Source organism: Aphis gossypii, chromosome 1 (assembly GCF_020184175.1).
Source record: "Aphis gossypii isolate Hap1 chromosome 1, ASM2018417v2, whole genome shotgun sequence".
Classification (NCBI taxonomy): Eukaryota; Metazoa; Arthropoda; class Insecta; order Hemiptera; family Aphididae; genus Aphis; species Aphis gossypii.
The window spans coordinates 60,340,344-60,363,877 of NC_065530.1; the positions used below are offsets into that span (position 1 = coordinate 60,340,344).

At 29.6% G+C, this 23,534-nt stretch overlaps 1 long non-coding RNA gene across 1 annotated transcript; it reads left to right on the top strand.

Moving 5' to 3' along the window:
- Nucleotides 1-4,504: 4,504 nt before the first annotated feature.
- LOC114124392 (uncharacterized) lies at nucleotides 4,505-6,136 on the top strand. Its single transcript, XR_007603297.1, has 3 exons — nucleotides 4,505-4,571; nucleotides 5,459-5,623; nucleotides 5,848-6,136. It is a non-coding gene; the product is annotated as an uncharacterized LOC114124392 (long non-coding RNA).
- The last annotated feature ends 17,398 nt before the right edge of the window (nucleotides 6,137-23,534 follow it).

Consider the following 23,534-nt stretch of genomic DNA (forward strand, 5'->3'; position numbering starts at 1 on the left):
GTGATTCATAATTATTGCAATTTTTTCGGAATCGTGTTAATAAAATAAATAAACTAGTTCGTCAACACGCGTTTGCGTGTACCATAAAATATGACTATTATATATAGACGAGGGAAAGTCAACGATATGAACGTACGAGAAAATTATACATTTCATTCGGACCAACGCGTTACAAAATTTCGTAAATCGTCACCCAAATTTCGACTTTCCTAATCCTAGGGTTTAACTTAGAATTGTTGAAGTTAAATATTTCGATACAATATATTTTTCTAAGAACTTTAATGTTGGTAGGTACCTAACAAATTAAAATCAAATTTCGAACAAATAATTGATTAGTAAAGTTATGGCTTAAAAGTATATAGATATTTAAAGCTCGAGTTGACGGAATGGAATGGAACAGAAGTACACCGCTAACTATTATTCCACTTCTCTGCTCGTTAAAAATGTAAATACATTTAACTAATAATTAGTTAAAACATGCAGTTGATATTCATTCTAATTAAATTTTTATACATTGATTTATTATTCAGAAAAATATTCTGCTTAGGAATATAAAATTAAAATTCAATGTTGTAGTTCAAACAACATTAATACAGTTACAAAAAATAATAATTGTAAGAAATGATAATTAAAGATATTGTTTTTAATAATTTAATTGTGCTTTAATAATTTAAAAATATAAAAAAAATGGAAAACAAAAAACATAGTTAAATATGCTTAATAATTTTTGAGAAAAACCGCGTTAACCTTTAAAATAATCACCTTGCATGTAATATAATATTGGACTAAGATGAAATGTTTTTTTTTTTTTTGTCAATGATAGTAAAAAAATCGAAAAACCTCTACTCATCGTTGATCTGTAATCGCAGCTTCAGCGGGTAACGATAGATTCAATGTCACAATAGACTTCTGTTGCAGCGGTATCTACTATAGTAATATAGTTATATACTTATATACATACACCTATATATACATTATATATGTGAATATGCGAGTATACAGTGAACGTGTACGATTATTTATATTATAAACACGAGTGTGTACGTAATTGAGCACAATAATCACTCTAAAACCAGTTACGCTATTGGTATATAAATATGCGCAAACCATTGTATCAATTGTTCTACGTGCAAACAAAAATAATTGTACAATGCATGCCCATTTACAATAAGAGCCGGATTTCATCATTTCAATGTACTATTAGTATAATAATATATTTATATATAATATATTATTATATTATTATCTCATTATATTATGCGTACGAACACTTAAACGTCGTACAGTCTAATAAGCTCGCTCGTATTATATAGTCCTCTCCGAATGGCTCGTTTTTCTCAATGCAATTAAAAGTACATTTACTTCAAGACTGCTGTGCAGAGGCGGGCCCACTACGTTTGTCGGTCGTAGTATTTTAGGGTCTCAGTCGTATTATCTCGAACTGTAATCAATTTTTTTGCACATTTATTTCACGTTTATCCGAGCAGAGAATAACACGAAGGTATTAGATTTCGATAAGATACAGTACGACAAAGTTATTCAAGTAGGTATTAGTAGGTATTACACTACACAGGACAAAACTGTCGAAATTCCTTTGTGGACTGAATTTGGCAATTTTGGATGTCGTTATATTATTACCTATATTATACACTCTCGATTATGCGCGTCTCCATAACGGTTATTTCGAAATTCACCGGGTGCTAATTGATTCATGTATTAATCTCGTTTTTTACAGTTTGTGTACGCGTAAACAAACATATTATATTGTAATAAATAATAATGTCGCATTCTCTGGACAGCAACAACAACGTTTTAACCAAACACGTAGTTATATTGTAAAATTATACACGGTTAATTTATAAACTTAATTATTTTACGAACAAAAGAATGGGCATATTAATATGATAATGACACGCGGCTACGCGAGTCTATATTATTATAACTATTATCATAATAATAACAGTTTTTTTTACAAATAAAATGACACCTATAACTTTACCTGGTATATTATAGAAGTATCCAACACCGTATTTTATGTCTTAAAAAAAAATAGTACTTGTGTAAGATAATAACAGAAACATAAACGTGTGTGTAATCTTTTCTTTTTTTACTATAAACATATTATTTTATTTATAATAATTAATAATATAATAATATTCAACGCTATATGTAACATATGCACAATACACATAATATTATAATATTCTTTAAACATCATATTACGGTCTTAAATTAACCGTTATGAGCCTGTATATTATAGGCACTACCGTATTCGAAATTCGCCTTTCAATGGGTTCTAGACGCTTATCTCATCATTCAAAATACCTATGTCAGCTCTGGGATTTTAGGGGGGCCCTGGCTGCTCCCTCGGTGGCCGGGATATTGTTCATTATACCGTTGTGTGTGTAATCAAAACGAATGTATGATAATATCAGTTGACCAGTCCTGTATGATAATATTGTTGTTAAAACGTTTTATCATCTCGATGTTTCAAACCCACTTATTACGCCATCGCATATTGTCCACGACTTTATTATAAATAATATCACTGCATACGACAGTAGAGTGGTGTGAATAAATTATTACGATTATCACTGAGTACCTATATTATTTATTTCACGTGAATGTTAACCCCCCCCCCCCTTACGGCATTTTAAACACATTGAATACGCTGTATTTTGTATATGTTTCTACATAAATCCATAATAATAAATATAAATCAATATTTTTGCAAGTATTAGAACTTACCATACGATAATAATAATAATAATAATAATTAGTACTTAACCTGTGGTTTGCAATTAGTGTGTTGAGAGTTTTTGAAACTTTTTTATAATAATTGTAGCGAGTAAATAATGTATAATAAAATACAATTTTATTCATCTAATTTTGTGTAAAAAATTAAATAATAAGTTTAAAAAAAAATGCGACATATGCTATAAGAAGTTTGCGAAAAGCACAACTGTGTGCCTGGTCAACGTATCTAGAAATTATTTTTGCTGTTTGCAAAAAAAAAAAAAAATAATAATATTTTTCTTTTACATATAGCCGTATAAGATTAATTTGTCATCTAATTTGAACTTTAAAGTTAAATTGTACAAACAAAGATTCATAATTAATGTTTTAGTATTCACTAGACTTTGGATGATTTACTGTTATTATGGTTATGGTGTTTGAATAATTGAAACTTTTTACCACAATAATATTTATATTTTATATTATCTCACTTCAAAGCTATTTTAATATTAGGTAAATACTCTTTCATAGTAATTTATATATGTTTTTTTAAATATAAAATAACATTGTCTTGAATAACTTTTAGGTTAGGTTTAGTTATTGAAAATATTTATAATTTATGTATGGTATATCTTCACTTTGATATCTTTTAAATAATTAATAATTCATTTATTCTATTTACATAAACTTGTATAAAATATAAATATTATATGGTTTCCGCGAATGTCATAAAGATTGTTTTTATGGAAAATTATTTCTTTTTATTTATCATTAATATCTTAATTTAATATGTGTATTTTTTAGATTTCATATCTGATGATATACTTTTCGAATTTCGTAATAATTAATTAAGTAATAATAAATACACAATAATATCGACTGATTTTATATAATTTCTCTTATTAATATTCAGTTTATAATACATATAATATAGAGAGTAATTTAAAATGTATGTTACAGCAATTTTATCACGTAAATATAAAATATTCATAAGAAAGGGAAACATTTTAATGTTAACTTTTTTTTATATAGAAAAATCTAAATTGATAAGTAGCTTTTAATTTTTTTACAATATTTTTGGAAGGTTTTGGGAACCAATTCTTTTTTCAATTATATTGAGAAGAATTTTTTCGAAGTATTTCAATAGGTACATAAAAATCGATTACATATGAATGTATGATAAAATGGTTGTAACATAAATTTTGAGTCACTCTGTACAATATTATACTAATTGTACGTCTTATAGTTTTCGATCACCGGTCATCAAATATTTGTATAGAAAAATGGTAGAAAAACGTTAAGAAGTCAAGAAAAACACTAATTATATAATTTCGTTGTTCTGGTTAATGTCTGTCTCCACACATAATGACATCATCCGGCGATGTACGTAATTTTTAGGCTGTTTAATGACAGCATAATAATTTCAAGAGTTATAATAGTCGACGTTTAATTTCCGTCTCCAAGTCCGTTATCGAAAATAATAATAATAACAATAACGAAATAAAAAACCACTTAAACGGTGCCCATTATCTCTGCGGGGTGAGTTCATAACGATTTTCTATCCGTCTGCCAGCAGACGTCTGCCGGCGCACTCATAATACATTAATTTTAGGGTGCCCCGTGAGCTGCAGCCTAACATAATAATATCATTATACACCGACGTAGACGATTTATTGTAATATTTTTTTTTCTTTCGTTACTATTTCATAATTTATATTTTTTTTCGATTTCAGTTTTAATGTAATTGTTTCCTAGGTTTATATGTACGACTGAAGAATCGTTTGGAAATGGCATTTAGTCCGGAACGACATTATTATTGTGATATAATGATTAACGTGAGTAAAGAACTTTAACTTAAAATTTTAAAAAATACGTTATACCCACATGTTTTTACTCGGTAGTTTTTAACATTAGACTGTGAATAATTGACTCATTATAGTCATTATACAGTTTAAAATAAAAATACTATCCAAAGCCTCAAAACAATTTTTTTTTTTTTTGACGAATGATTTCTTAAGAAAATCATAATTTTCTAAGCATTTTCAAATAGAAAATTTTCTTTTGATATAATAACGTATTAAAAATATTACATCGTCCGTGTTCAACAATTTCTGGAACTTGTATAATGTATATTCTTTATTATAGACATATTACCATATTAACATGTGTTCGTTATTTTTCATATTATATATTTCTATTTTTCTTCTTATCACTTTATACATAATTTACTATATAGGTACATAATAACCTATAGGTAAATAAAACCACAGAAAACACATTTTAATGTTACTATATCATATTTTATAGTATTACTATGTTATATTATACGTGATTCGTTGATGGGCATATCGTCTGCCATCTCATAAAACGAATAGGTTTACAAAAGTTTTACATATATTCTCTCCTCTAGTATAACTGCACTCCTATCCTACAACCATAACAACTATCTATCTATCTTAATGGCCGCAGAAGAACAACCAATCACAAATATTCCTTACTAAACTGAGAAATAGTTTGATCGATTTACCACAATGTAATCTTAAATTTACTATTACATATTTCATAGTTCCATCATACTTAATGGTAGATTAACCTTTAAGTTTTCTTTCACAAACTATTGGTACTTTTCTAACACTCCTTTATCTTATCTTTCATTTATTTATTTTTTTACAATCTACTATACCAAATATTGACTCTATTTTTGATTTTTGATTTGTCTTAGTATAAAAATGTTATCAAAGACCTTTAAGGAAACAACTTTAAAGATCAATTTGAATAGAGATAGTTGAAACTTTTACCGAAAGTCAGTTATTGAGTTTTATGAGCAACTATTAGACTACCAGCTATTGTATACAGACTGATACCATGCATGGACTTTAATTATTAGGTACTGTACAACATTTTTATTTTCACCAAACTTTTATGAAAACGAAAATAAATATATGATTTTTATTAAACTAATACGTAAATGTAATTAACATAAGTATATTGACTATATTGTTATAAGAACATTTTCGTTACCTATATTATATCTATGGCATTTATATTTTATATTCGTAAACTTTCCACACATTTTATTTTTATTATGATTACGGTTATTTATATTTACAGATTTGCATTTGATTGGTTGGGATAGTGACCAATATTAGCTGCGGATTAAATAAAAAAAATAATTGACCATTTAGTGATGTAAATATAGGCTTTCTATGTACCTACTTGCAACGGAAATTTATTGGTGTAAACAGATAACATCCATGGATAGGTATTATATTATTGAATGATAAGAAAACAATAATTACAAACAACAAAATGATTAAATTAGTATGCAACGATATTAGCCTTTCAAATGAATTTGTTTAATTTTATTTATTTGGCGTGTAATATTTCATATTAAACATTAAGTGGGTATATAATAAATAGGATTTTGAGATTATTCAAATTACTTTATTGATAATTTATCAAAATAAGCAAATTTCTTGAATACAAAATATAATCACTATAAATTAATAGATGGTGTCCAGTTTACTACTTAAGACTTCGTTTAGTAAATACACTACTGAAGGAGCTATCGTCATAAGTCATGTACTCGTGTATACAGATTAATTATTATATGAAATTATATGTACCCATATATTATTATACTGATGATCGTATATCACTGATTTTTCATTATTTTTAGACATTCGTCTACTGAGATTCTATTTCGTTTTTAGTTTTAACGAGAAAAAGTTTACCAACGTATAATTTGCCGACACGACGAAACCATCATTATTATAAATTAAAATATTATGCAATATAATAATATAATACAACGTGAGAAAACTGTACAGATGCACTAGTGGTTAAGCAAAATCTAACGCTCAACGAACCTGCGGTTGATTAACGATATAATTGTGTGCGTTAATTTAGTTACAAAACTTATTGCAGTTACGAAACTGTGTTTGTTTTGTGTGTACATATACATAATATTGGAACGAATAATAAAATAAAATAAATTACTAATATTAAACTGTATTATTTGTATGGATAAAAAGATAAAATAATTATATTATAAAAACTGAATAGTGTTGAACTTTAAAACTTATAATAGCAGGAGAGCATGTTTTTATCTAATCCATTTACATGTTTTATCAGTCATGACTTAGAAAAATATATATGTAGATACCTAGGTTATAATTTATTACTAAACGATATCATATTATTACACCTAGTTGATATTTTATTTTTAATTTCTTTCTTAGTTGTTGGCTGTTAGCTGCTATGAGGTTTTAACTGCGTAAAAAAAACATATTAAAGTTATTAACTAATAGTTAATATAACTGTTAACCATGGTATATGTTTTGTGTTAATATATTTATATACATATAAACCTATTCTTATGTTGGGCGTCATGTATTATTTATTGCGTGGTAGTATATTTATAATAATATGATATGAACTATTGTGTTTAATTTAAAACCGCGACGAACCCACCGAAAACAAAAACCACCATCGGTTTTCGCTCGCATGATCTGCGACGGAGTGAAAGCAGTCGATTATACTGTTGGTGTGATGTGTATATTATATTAAAATACATCATAATTACATCGTCAGAACTACATAATATCCATTAAGTGTACGTATAACCGCAAAGGTAAGCAAGTTAACGAAAAATTAATTTTAATTAGTTTTAGGTCAGCTTTATTTTGACTCCATATTATGTTTTTAGGTAATATTACGAAGAAAATATTAATATTATTTTAATAAGTTAGTTAAAAATAAGTTAATTATGTAGTATTTTTTAATCATCATCTAGGTCACACATAGTAATTACTAATTAAGTATGCAACTACAATTGTTTTTTTTTAAATGATAATTAAAGATTTTGTTAAAAATACATCTTATTCTTCATTAGGTAGTACACCAGATGCTGTACTAGTTGTTTAGTTAATTATTAAATTAAGGTACATTAGTACGTTTTTTATCTCTTAATTATATACTATTAAACTTCGAACGTTTTATCTTCCAAATATTTTATTTTTCAATATTTTAAATTTACAGGTACCTATCAAATCGCAAGATACAAAAAGACAACATTAATGCCATGTGGTGAAGCTCCTTACGGTTTGGTGAGCGAAGTTAAAAGGCAGCAAAGCCCTCTAGTTATATAAAATATTATATAAATTGTTTATTTTTATTATTATTATAATTTCGTATATAATAATGTATACATTTTACCTTAAGTTAGATTAGGCACACCAAACATGCTACATAATATAAATATAGTGTAAATATTGCATTGTAGATACCTACTCATAAGTCGTATTGTTTTCGATTTGCATAACTCAAAACCATTTACAAAAATTTTCAACGCCTCCATTATAGTGCGTACGGGTAATTATTTTTTAAATGAATAATTCACGTGCGTTATTATTCATTGTTATTATTTATGGTATAGGATCTTATTGGCTACAAAATTATAATCTTTTGCCGCATATTATTATTTATACAATATAGCTGAAAATGCGGCGTACGTGTCATTTCAGTTTATTTATGCCACCTATTAAAAATGGAATAAATATATTCATTGAACTTATAAATTAGAAAAATAACTCGGTAAAAAAAAAGCGCTTACAATTATAGCAATGCTCGAGCGTAATGTGTGTACGTGTTATACATGTTAACATTTCTAATGTCACAGATTTTGTTCTTAACATTAGACCCGAGTTGACGAGCAAGTTCTACCAAAAAACCTCAATAAAAAATAATTTACGCGAATATATTATATATAATAGATTATTAATATAATATTATAAAATGAGAAGCAGTTAGATTAGAAAGGGAAAGGTGTGCATGATGCCTTATTATTCAAAAGTTGTGAAAAACAACAAATTGATAATTTTTATTTTGACGATTAACACATAAGTTTAGATTGCATCGAACTAACAGGTTTTGGTTACGTTTAACGCACGTACCCTCTCGGTTTATAACATTATTAAATTTATACACATAGGTACATAAAATCGTTTAATGGCATTCTATAATATAATAACGGTCGTGCGTACCTACGAGTTTTATGTCGATTAATAATTTTTTTCGATTAAAATACTTTTAGGCGTACTTGCGTGTTTATATAAATATATATATATAGGTGCACTTATACATATACATATATGATATTTATACAGCTATACGGTATACTTAACGACCTTCGTCAAGTATATATTCGGATACATTATAGTCTATTCTCTTAGTCTTATACGTCAAGGTCCACCTTAATATTATTGGTGTAAAAAGATCGAAAATTAGTCAAATCGCCTATACAGTATACACTAATAATCATTATGGACCTATACATAATACCACAATAATATATTATTGTAATAGTCTTACCTATTTCAGTCAACTTAATTCGATAATTCATGCGTTACTCGACGACCATTTGTAATTAACTCGAACGTTTGTTACCAACAACTAAAAAGTATGTTAATTTACATGTAAATGTGTTTTTTTAAATGTCTGCAGTTAAAAATCCGAATGTCAACTTGCCAGTATTAATTTCATTATATTATATGTATACGGTGTTGTTTTCGAATAGATTTCAATAATACACTCGTATAATATATAGAGAGACAGCAATAAGTGTACAATTTCGAATATATTTCGTTCGACATATTACGTTTGTACATTAATCATAGTCTTTGGTTATTGCAGGTATTAAATAGATGGTAACAGGTATGTGTAACTATAAGTAGTAGGTAATGTGGCATAGCATATCCCACGGTTATTGCGTTGGTTTTGAAAATTACGATTTAAAAATATATATATTCATTTTTTTTTTTTTTTTTTATAAATGCTGAATTTCTACAGATAAACACAGTCTCATTAAATGTACTTTTTGAATCGCCTTACTAATAACCGTGTTTCATTTCCGACGCGCCAAAAAAACAATATAAATCGAATAACATAAATCACGAGCTAATAACGAAATAGTGGCAACAACTAGGTAGAGAACATTTCCAATTCACAATATCATAGTTTGTGGGCAGACGCTGCAGATCAATTTATTTCTAAAAGCTGGCCCAGCTTTCTCTTTGACTTCACGCCGAACATTATATATTACAAATAACTGATAAGTCATCATTACAATTAATTTTAAGTTGGATAAAAATGGTATACAAAATACGATGTATGTATACAACAAGATATTATATTATAACGTTACGTAAACAACATTACGATTTTTCTCGGATATTAAAAATTATTTTGTAATACTAAAACAAGATAAAATTTACTTAGAACGAACTTACGTCGACAGTGTGTGAACATATTGTAATTTAATGTTTAAATCGCAATTTTTATTGTCATTTGTATTTGTCAAATAAGATCTCGATCTCGTGGGAATAACAAACAAATACTCACCTTATTTTCATTTGTAAGTAAAATATAATTGGTATTATATTTTATGTAGAAGTATAGCTCGCTTCACGACAGTTGCCTGAGACTTAGAAATAAAGCTTACACAATATAACATCATTTTTATGTAAGAACAATTGTGACGATTGTTATACAATGTTTATTATATATAATATTAATATATTATATGTATAGATTGTTTTGTTAAGCATATTCACCCCATTTTTTTCCTTAATAATGAACTTTTTCAAATTAAGATTTTGGATTTTTTAAGTTTACTCGAACATTATATTAACTAATATTTATGACATGAAAGAGTATATCTTGTATATTAAAAGAAAAGATTGTATCTCCACAAGACACTCCTTAAACCATAAACAATTCTTAGTATTTGAAAATATAGTCTCTGCAGAGTACCTATACTAAACAATAACAAAATTCAAAATTTAAATAAATTCATTGTTAGAGAATAAAAGAAAGTGAACATGCTTATTGGATATTGTATGAATATATTTTTAAGCAATGGCGGTTTGTGTAATTGTGTGTCTACAAAACGAACAATATATGACTATAATACCAATAAAGGTAAAATATTTTACGCAATGGCCAATGATGATAAACATGCTTAACGCGTATTGGCTAAATATAATATAATAATATGTTATATCATAAACCATAATCGATTTGCTTATCCCACAATAGTTTAGGTATATTATAATAATATGTTCACACGTGCTTTCAAAATTAATAATATAAAATTACATTTTATTTTACGTAACCGGCAATGACACGAGTATATAATAACATATTATAACACGGCGACGCATACTTTAATATATGTACGTGACGTATAAGGAACAGGGAAAATAAAATAACTACACCCAATGTTTCAAACGGCTTAGGTACACTCTACGGTATGTCACCGGTTATTGATTTGCATATTATAACGAACTCGATGTTGTATCCACTAATCAATAACGAAAATTTAGGTAACAAATCAAAACGACTACCTAGTCCTAATTTGTAATAAAACACGGATCAGCGGGCCTCACAACGCGAGCTGTCGACCTCCTACAAACCAAATTATAATAAAGTGTCATGTTTTCATTACTGCGTCTTGTGAAACTGAAAACGTGTACAGAACAAACTCAAAAAATATATTTGTCTCCTACGCAAATACTATCAACAAGACGTAGTAGTATAATACGGTATTCTAATCGCTCTGTCTCGTGCGAGTCGTGTATGGTAGTTAACTAATTGCTTATTTTTACATAATATTATAAACGCATATCCGTCATACCCATCTGCCTATATAGAGGTAGTCACTGTTTCGGTGTCCAGTGGCGTTTAAAATTTTAAATATTCGTACCGCACAAAAAGCGGGTAAATTATATATAACTGCATATACCTAGTATCGACTTATTGAAATTTCGATTGTCTATCGTTTTGTTTGTGTCTTGATGGTTTAATTTGCAAAACTGCTTGCAATATATTTTAAAATCGATCGATCTCTGAACGATACTAATATACGCGCGGCTAAGTATGTTGTTGTGTGCAGTATTGTCGCGTAACACCCTTTGAATTTACACATTCCTATAAATTAATCGTGCTAAAATACGCGGATGTAGGTTTTTTTTCCATTACGTTGATTTCAATTTACCATTACCGATTTATCGCGTGCCTCACGTGCCCATAAGCCATACTTACACAGCCATGTCGAGTCAATTGTATTATATACGTTTAATTCATTAAAATACGTATATTATTAATATATTACATATGATGTGTGTGTGCGGGTACGCATCTAAATAATAAAAAAAAAACATATATAAATCAGTGAAAAAAATATATAATAAAGAACTACCGGACACGCATTTCGGGTCGCGCACACCAAAAAAATAAATTTAACGACTTTTTCTTCTCCTCAACCCTCACCGCCGTCGTTTGAATTCATTCGTCTCCTCTCGTCGGGCTAGTTAATGCGTCCCGTTTTGTCGAACAGGTCGTTAAGGTGTGAAATTAATTTGTTATTGCCTTGATAATAATAATAAAAGTATATTATCATTTAGTATATTATGAAGACGTATTGCGGGTAGAAAGCCATTAGCGTTGCACCGCCGACGCCAAGTCGAAACATTCCAGGCAACAGAGAGATTAACCGTCGGACACAACAGGACAGAATATAGGCGAGATCTCCGGCGATGGAAAAATGATTTATGAAGTTCGGACCGTCAACGGAAATCCACAAGTAGAAAATAAAGTCTCGCGCCGCCACCGCGCCACCACGTATGTCATTATTAACGCAGTCGTCGTCGTTGTTGTTGTTGCATGACAAAGTACCTAAACAATCACACACATTACACGCAGCATGCTTCCTACTGTCTCGCAGAAACTGTTTACAAAAATAAAAATAGTATTTGAACAAAACGAAAAAATACAAAAAAAAAAAATGAAACGGAAAACGTTTTGAGACTTAAAACCAGTTTTGTCGTAGGATCAACGTCCGAAACCGAACAGAAACGATTTACTTCAAAGGTCTATTTTTATGTGTCCGGTCTCCCTTCGACGGACAACGATTACTGGCGGTAACTATCAATAATACACCACAATATACGTATATAATATATTGTACTTAATTTTTATTTGATAGGTATGTTTTTATTTTTTTGAAACTCGCTCGTTTCAACACGTTCGGCAGTTCGTGTACGCATTAATGTCATGATAAATGGAACGGCGCGGTGAAGCGCATTGGCATTGTGACTGGAAAATATCAAATAATTTATTACACCAAATAAGAAATACGTTCCAACAGCGATGTTTATAATTTCGGTAAACTTGTTTTAAATCGAATTTTCGTCTGCACGACCACAAACCCAATGTTTTGTCATTCATTTTAACTTCATATATTCGATCCCCTGCAAGTTTTATCGAAACAATTTGTTGAGGCATTCGGTCGTTACACAATACGTCAGATATTATTGCTATATAGTCGACATGATGATGATTTATTACATATTTTAACCGCTGATATTACTATTTCGATTAATATTATTAATTAGTTTACCGGTCATTTACGCGTCATTTAAAATTAAATTTGGTAATCACATTCATAATTAAATGTAATTACATGATTAAACTGCACACACGATGTCAAGTGATGTTACGCATATTTGCATACCTATAGGTATACCCCGCATTGCCCGTTCCAGAGATAAATTACAATTATTAAATTAGGAAAGTGTGCAATTTTGATGTGAGGTAACACGCGATTCGGCGGCGTATGATTTATTATATTATAATATTGTTCTATTACAATAATTATTATGTTATGTTACTCGAGGCGATATTATAGAATGATTTCGTATAAGCGAGGATAAAATACAGTAAGAAAACGCTATAAAGTCACACGCTCGTAAGTAAAATATAATATCAGTGACCCAACCCGCAATGCTATACAACAATAACTTTGGACACACTGTTTTGAGCTCTAATCGAAACATTTTAAATCACATGCATTTTGTGCGCTTATAATTTCAGTGTGCGTATAATATCTTCATAATGTTAATTAATGTGATTGTTTATTGCGTCGTCTTTGAGTGTATATTAAAAAATACAGTCGGAACTAAACCACATTAAAAATCTCCATGTAACACAATACGTCTTTTTAACTACTATACTACCCATAGGTATTCGTTAGATTTAAGCCTCACCATAGTCTACCGCCGTCATCTAATAATCCATACTATATAATATCATATAATGCACTCGTAAAAGTTAATATATGTGGACGAAAACTAAATGCGCGTAACGGTTTTCTCGCACGTTTAATATCGATTGAATAGACTATATAATATAATAAGTATGAGTAAAACTCAAAACTCACAATATCCGTAAATCATGTTCGCAGTAAACTCGATTTGAAAATAATCGATCGTGACCGCAATTTGTTTTCAAATTTCACACAAACCGGTAGTCCTCACACGGCCGGCCGGCGTACATTATAATAACGGAGTGGCAAAAAACCCATTATATACCTATATTATAATAATTTCGATGCAGAGTTTGAAATATTTAAAAGGGTATAAGTAGTCATTTACACGCCGCAAAGAGAGCGATGAACGCCATAAACGATTCCAAATATAATTACATTATAAATAGTGTAACATATGTAAACGTGTGATACGCGCCGGATATAGGTATATATTATACGTGTATAAATATACAGACGTGTGTGTTTGTCGATTTTTTTTTTTTTTTTGTATACAAATCGACCATACCTATACATAATTCGTCCTATATAGAGTCGTGATGTGAGCTCTGAAATCGAAAGTTTCGCGCGCCCGCGGCCGCCGGTAGCTGCAACAAGTATAAAGTAGGAAGGTATTATGTGTATGTATATATTTATGTGCATGTACCTACTTCGCGACGGCGGGAAACGAGAGAAGTGCTCATATAATAACGTGTAATATATGAAATGAAGAAGGACCCGAGAGAAGGAGAGCGTTGGAGAGAGACAGAGACCGCGTGACGCGCCCGAGAAAGAGAGGCAAAAAGTGTGCTATGCCTAGGCAGATGCACCGGCCGTGGGAAATCCGACTCCGATATCATATCGTGATTGCTGCTGGGTATATCTGTCGGTCGGTCGATCGGCCGGCCAGTCGGTCGCGGTCGGACCGAACGGAAAAGAGAAAACGAGGCATATATACGAGAATCGGAGACGGTCAAGACTGTTGGTTGCAGTCTCGAGTACTTACCTATATATATACTCCGGAATATATCAGACACACAAATTATAATTAATATTATATCATCATCATCATCATCATATTCATCGGTCATAGGTGCAACGAGTTTGCGTGTACGCAATACGTTTACAACGTGGATGATACTATACGTATAGTCCGTGTGATACTTGCGCGGGTTTCCGATTTTCACTAATTATACAGGGTGATTTACCGAACCCTTATTTTTTCCATTGATACAATGAATTTATTTAAATTTCATTTTTGGAATTTTTAATATTATATTTAAAGGATGTATTTTTATTAATTATGGAGTGTCCTGTAATATTACAAACTTTTGTTTTCAAATGAAAACTCTCTTTTTTACTGTAAAAATCATTTAGCGAATAATCGTTTTGAGAATTGCCATACGCTTAATTAAAAATTAGAACGAATAGTTTCTCAGTTATTAAATTATTTACACTGCGGAAAATAGTTCTTAAATATGGTTGTACAAAATCAATGTTAAAATCGATTAGAATAAAATGTTGAAATTACCGTAGATCCCACCATATCTTTCAAACATAATTATCATGGATCTATAAAGAAGTTTGTATTACTACAGGATAGTGATACACTCCTCCTTAAGAATACTATAAAAAAAACTCAAAACGTTGAAAACATGGTATTTAAGTAAACCTATTTAAAAATTCCAAAAATCAGATTTTGTATAGGTTCGTGCATTATTAAAGAACAAATTAATGAGCATGCTTGGTAATTTATCTTATATTCTATACACTTGCGTTAAAATCTCTACAAGATAATACTATTGGTAATATTAATATATTATGTACATAATATTATTGTACATTTTAAAATATATTCAGCAACAATAATAATTATTGCTGTTGGAAACGATCCACAGATACTTGTTTACACATGGTTGACATACATAACACCGTTAACAAATACACATACATTAAATTGTATAAACGCATTAATGATCAGTTAAGAAATATATCATATAGTTTGTTGTGTAAATATTGTCAGTGATGACAAATTTTATAACGGTTATAGAGGTGGTGCAGTTGTCCTGATTGAGCGATTCGGCCAATGATCCCGGGAGCTTTGATTTGTCTCTGTGTTGAGTGTCGGCATTTGGTGAAAACGCGTTTGATGTTGACATCAACCTCGCATGTGGGAAGGTCGAATGATTGATATTTCGTTTAATTATAATATTATCGAATATTGTGCAAGAGAAAGACAGAGTTATAAGCGCTTTTTTCGGATAATCACTTCATGTGTGTGTGTTAAAACGTCTTAACAAACGATACTATTATGATCTTATTTAAATTAAGTCCAACTGCAGAGTGTCATCCATAAACATATACTTTCTATAGGTACTATTGTTATATCATATGTTTGTCAATATTATATTTATATTACTGATTAAAACCGTTTACGAGTTCATATCAATTATATAATGAGTTATCGTCCGGGTGGTGCACAAGCTACAATAAGGACTGTTTTTAATTTATCGATCCTATATGGAATATTAAATACACAAATGAGCTACAAAATTAGTCTTTCAGCTGAAAATAAATTTTTTATTATGTGACTCATGACGGACTAATAGCGACTAAAAATGAAGTAAAATATGTATGACCGTACACGTTGTAACCATATTTTTTATTTTTGTACATAATATTAATATATACTAATAATAAAAGATTAACTTTTGTGATTTACGATTCCGGATGCTACGATTTATGAGGTCTATAAAGGGTTAACTTTTATGGGGTAATATTGCTCCGGATTTGATGTGTAATTACGTAAACGGTGCGTCCGCCATATGGTGGCTTACGTCGCCCCAAGAATCTACTGTCGTTTAAAAATTAAACGTTTTTTAAAATATAATAATATACGGTAAAGATTTTACAGATACGATCGTATTAAACGTTTTTTTAAATTTATTTCATTTATTTTCTTCCGAGGGTGAACATGAACAACACCTGGATCCCGTGGATCTGCTGCAGTAGCGGTTCCCACCCATATAGTGGGCCGAACGTTATTTCTTCATAATTTTCCATATAGTTCCCTCGTCAGCATTCCGTAGTGTACACACAAGTACGTGTTACTACTCCGCCCTTTTTAGTAGTAATCACTGATCGTATCAGAGAATCAATTAACAGCTATCCGAGTAATTATATTGTATTCGGTAGGACAACCGAAATATTTATATAATATACTGAATCTTCGTTTCTAGATAGTCGACAACGAATAAAAGTCTTATTATTGTAATGTGTCTTTGAATAATTCAGTGTAGAAATAACATTCAAAAAACCATTTTTTCCAAGTAAGTGTCTCATTTTATGTACTATACAGTATACATATTACATACCTATACGCAAAAAGTTTAAATTTATAAATATTGTGTTGTATGTATAATAATATAATATTATACGTATCGACATTATTATAATTATTGTAAATATCGTGGAGTTTATTTAGAAGTGGAGGATTAAATAGGTGTCTTTATAGTAAGGTATTGAAAATAGTTCGTATTCAAAAAAATAACGCAGGTACCTATTATGGATATTATGGATAGGTTTACCCATTAGCTACATATTATATATGTACGGTAGTATAGTACACTATAAACGATTTCTGTGGTGCAAGAAATGTGGCGGGAAAGGGTTTAAGATAGTGTTAACTAGGTATACTGAGCAAATAACGGAAAAAAAAATAACAAAATATTTGATTATGTTATGTATATGATATCATATAATATTCATTATCGTAATAGTATATCATTATAAGATCAAGATCATGGGCGTATTTAACCCTTAAACCCTCGCTCGAATACACCGCTGCATCATATGGGTTAGAACGGTTGGGTTCGTTCCTAGGTACGTTACATCGAGTATATCATGTTAACCTGTCTATGTGTACATTATTTAGTGTTTTAAATAATATGTTGATGATATAGGTAGGCAGTACGAACAGTGCCCGTGTACAGAAAAGTAGCTTGATACCTAATAGCGGACTTCCTGCTCGTATATATGCATATTATACACACTTAAGCCGGTACGTACGGATACAATATACGCACTGTATATTATTATTATATCTTCGAGATGAGAATAACAAATCTTATATAGCCACCGGAATGATGTGAACTATTTATAAAAATAACTATTGTAATGCTTATAATAACGGCCTCGTTAGCTTCTTGGACGTTTGATATGGAGTGAATGGTGAACAGTCATCTGACGAATACCACGAAAACAAATTCAGACACCTCTGTCAGAACGGGTCATTGTGTTTGCCGAGTACCCATATTTTTACTATAATAATACATATTACAATAGATATAAAATAAATTTATACTCATAATAACAAGAGGCATCTCCTATACCTACCTCCAAAATTATTTAACGGACATGTTTCTATAGACACTAATATACGAATATCGGGGCTTCGTCCACGCGCTCACGACACTCCGTAAGATTTCCCACCAAATAGTTTCTTTCCACCGCTGTTGTTTATTATTAATATATATATAGATACATCATACTATATTTTAATATCGCACCCGCGCGAAAGCGGTGATCGGTTAGCAGACCGGAACCGATCCAAAGTAATCGGGGCGTAAAAGGGAATGAAATATTCTCCAAAATTATTCGAAAATGTATACCACTCGGTCACGTGACAAGTCAAAAAACCACCAGCTGTCGATGATTTTTCGGAAAATTTGGCCGACTATAATTATGCAAACATCTGAACGATGTTACATTAGACGCGCAGAGCGGAAGTCCGGGACGGGACACGGTTCAATGCAAACAGTTGTCGAAGCACTAGCACTGGAGTACATACCGATGACATAATAATATATAGGTACCGTCTCGAAAACTCGATTGGACGGGAATTGGATAGACTAGATATGAATTTAGGAAAACTTAGTGGGTAAATGACACATTACAATGCATAATGACATAATAATAATTTATATTGTCATCTCTGTGTAATTTTTATTTATATTTATAATACATATCCATTTTTATGTAAATGCAATTTATTTGGATGTGACAAACTATTGAGATTTTTTTTTCCAAACTGTTTTCAATGATATTAAAAGTACATTTTCAATTTCTTATTCGTTAGATAGAATATTTAAATTATAATAATATAAGTGGACCAACATTTTTCGAAGTGCCTATTCCATTTTGCATGCAGTCTAAATACTCTATATACTAAATTAGAATTAAAACAATTTTTTGTTTGATATCATGTGTGTGTGTGTGTGTGTGTGTGTGTGTGTGTGTGTGTGTGTGTGTGTGTGTGTGTGTGTGTGTGTGTGTGTGTGTGTATTTTATTGTCATTTAATTTCGGTCTTATAGTTAAATAGAAATAGAAATTTTTTAGTTAAATAGTATTTACTACGGCATCCCATACTTACATGTTATATAATAAAATATTATGTTTAATCGTGTAATGTACACCGTAGTCCTTGAATTTGGAATTTTCAATAATGATCCATAGATAATAATAATGCATATGATAAATACTTACTCACGGTATTAAGCCTATCGGTGCACTCATAATAAAGACATTACTCACAACATTATACATAATATTATAGGAATGACGCGCATAGCATTGAACACGAATTTTTCTGTTCTAGACTTGACTACTTGAGTCATACATAACCCCTACCGGATGTGTAATAATTATGCTCGTATCAATAAGCGTCTAATAGTCGAACATTGCAAAATATACTCGTAAATGTTCGATTATCTTATTTTTTTCGTATCTAACTCATTTTTTTATTGAATATAACAACGATTAATAGTAAAAAAATAGGCTTCTAAAATCTAAAGTCGTGTGTAGCGTTGGATCCGTAAATGACAAAACTTAACAAATTAAACTATATTATAATATTGTTTGATCAAATATGATATTTTAATCTACCAATAAAATAGTTCATAGACATATAAGGTTAACACAGTTATCATGATGAAAATTCAAAGCTAACAGTTTTTCAACGAAAACAAAATGGAAAATCTATCATACGTATTTATTATTTAAAAGTAAATATTAACTTTCTACATCTCAGAGACTTAAATGTTGACTATTGCTATCTGCCGATTTGAAATTATAGTTTCAATGTTGAACTTGTTTATTTTTCATCATATTCTTTTACCGGCTATATCGCTGTCTATAATAGTTTTAATTGTTCGCATAATAAGAACGTTTCAACGTGCTATATGCGTGCATCATTTATTGAGAATCTGTCCTTAAGAATATATTAATGAAGTAAATATACAATATTATAGATATCAGTCCGTGCGTGTCAGTCTAATCGTGGTAATTAATTAAATATATATATATTATTTATGCGTGCGCACAATGTAGGTACCAACTACTAATACTTATAGATATAAGTATTGGTAGTTCGTACACGTAATAATTTAAATAAGAAAAAAATCCTATGACCTATATAAGGAAACCAACACTTTTTAATTTGCGATGCGTGTGTTTGAGAATAATTTCCTCTCATCAGAAATATGCAGTTTGCATCATTGAATAATATAATTAACTACCTACACATTCAATAACAAATTGCGAAACATGAATATTACCATAAGATGTTTTGCTAATCACGGCTCGATTAAATTATGATGTTTTTTTACAAATCCAACATTGAAACAAAATTCTGTGTGTGAGTAAATCATAGTACGGTATGCTTTTTTATTTAGCGTAGGTGTGGCTAAATAGTGTGGTATGCGGTGGCCTGCTAATAGTCAAAATTGTAAATAGTTTTTGGACAAGTTTAGTTAAAAATGTACCTTAATTTAAAATAGGGGTTATAATATAGGATTCTATATTCCTTGATTATTGCTAACTTTTTTTTATTAACTTTTTTTTTCTCCAAGAATTTAAACAATTTAAAATATACAAGACTGCTTTAATTATCAAAAAAAAATTTTAATCTCTAAGCTTTTGAATATTATTATTAAAATCGGTTAGTATAATGTAAATTATTAATGTACTTTTATAAAATAGGTGCCTACAATGTATTAATTTATAAGTTATACCTAATAAACTAATAATACAATAATATATAAAAAAATTCTGAATTACATTACGCTTTTCTAATGTCTTACTGTTGGAAAAATGTTTGACTTAAATGTAATTACAACTAATCAATTTTGTCTAAAAATATAGAAAACTAATTTTAAAGAAAACTACAAATATTTATAAGTAATCAAAAAGCGATACAACACTATAAATTATTTCAACCAATTTCGAACAGTATGTTGGATAAAAAAAAAAAAGATAATGATAAATAATTACCCCTTTATTATCCCTTTATATACTCGTACTATAATAACGGAGATTAAGGTTTAGGTCAGGTGATGGAAATAAGTCGAGTATCTAATTGCGTTATCGGCATGTTACATCAAGTGAAGAGTAAAGTAATTTAGAAAAAATAATTCCTACATTAATTTACTTATACGAATATTCATAACAATGTTATTATATCAAATTATTTCATAACATTTATATTGAATTGCTGTAAATGTACAAGTTAATGGGTTTTTGTAAGTTCCTGTATAAAACCCAAATTAAGAAAAAATATATACACGACTTTCTATAGTAGACAGGTTAATATAAGATATATTTGATATTTATTAAGTTCCTGGAGAGTAAAAAATATAGTATGTAGTGTAAGTTTTTACATGCTGACAATCATTACGGTTTTTTAACTGAGTCATTCATACTTGAAGGATGTTTCATTTTTATGACAAGTCCATGTAGTGATATTTTCGATTTATTGAGCTTCTTCATTATGATGTAGGATCCATATTATATTTTAATTGTTTAATTTTAGATCACTGAAATAATAATTTGGAGGAGTGTGAATACATACTTTATAATTTATGTAATATATATATATATATATATTACTTTATTTTTTATTTATCCAACAATATACTCGTTGATACTGTGTGATAAAATTTACCTTTTTTAGTGTATACTTACACAGTTTTAGTTTATGGATTAAGTGCACTTTATAGTTTAAAATATATTTGTGGTATGATTTCAATTTTTGAAATATTATAGTTTATTAGTTTAAATGGTTTTAACTTCTCAGCATACAGTCTAATAAAAAGTATACTAATAATAAATATAATATTATATTTCTAAAAACATAACTGCATCATAAAATCCTTTTTTTTTTAATGAAAAATAAAAGGTTTATTTATGAACATTTATTGGAAAATAATTATATAATAGGTACATTTATGATTAATAAACTTAAAAAAATTAGTATTAGTAAAACCATATTAGTTTCGAATGAGAATTAAATCTGTTTTATTATATTTTTATGATTATCATGAACAAATTTAATTTTATTTAGATATTGTATTATAAATAAAAAAAAATCCAACAAACATTTTTACAACTCTAAAACGTCCATGATTAATACATTTATTTACAGAGAATCATTATTAGATTAATTTATAATGCCGTTTTATTGGATTTCTAAAAATCCAGTTTCCTTTATCTGCAGTAATTAAACATCAGCCGCTTGTATATGAAATTGCACATGAAAATTTTACGACAAAACCTATTCCGGTCGTTTTAAAAGAATATAAAATAATCATATTATTAAGTTATAAGTTATTGACCAAGAATCCAATTAGATAATAATTAGACTGGTTCTTTGAATATCTTATGTAAATGTCACTGCGATAACGACCATTCGTCATTTATCTACGTACACATAATATTATTATATATTATATACGCGCATCCGTACATTTTCATTGATAATCATTCCGTTTGGAATTCTATAAAATTTTCATCAGTTCGTCGGCATCGCTTAGTAATTTCGACACACACATACATACGCGCGCGCGCGCACATACCATATAAAACCAATGGGGTTTCTATCTCCAAAAAAAAAAAAAAAACTCTATCCACGTCAAACCACGCATGTATATATAACCATAAACCATCAGACGTTATTTTTTATTGTATATCGTATTGAAAAAATAAATTAAAATTATGCTAATGCATTCACGCAGCTAGGCAGTTTATTAATATAATAATAATATACACTAATGTTATTCACTTTCGATAATAAATGCTCGAAAATCACCGTACAAAATAGCTGAAGACGACACGACGTCCGCTGTGCTATATTATATAGCTGTACATCAGTGGCGGGAAAATCGTCTTCGTCTAAACACGAGCGCGTCCCCGTGACCGAGACTATAGCTGCAGGTGTCCCGTCTCGTTTCTGTAATATAAAGGTTATACCTTTCGACTCCCGCGACGGGTTTTTTAATTGCCACTTTTCCGTTCCTTCCCGTTTAGTCGTACGACGCGTTAGTAGGTATAGCGTATATTACGAAAACGATTTTGTTTAAATCTTTCTGCAGACACCCAACCCCGCCATAATACCGTGATTCAGTTGTAGTTATAATCTCTGTGCAGGTCGTTTCTCGGACCTTTACCGGTCCGCTTTCCTCCCGTTCGAAAAAAAAAAAAAAAGAAAAAGTTTGCGACCGAATGAAACCAAACGCAGACCTATTATTAATATAAACGATGGGTATTATACGTGATACCTCGTCCGCTGGCATATTATATTATATTATACCGCATCCGAAC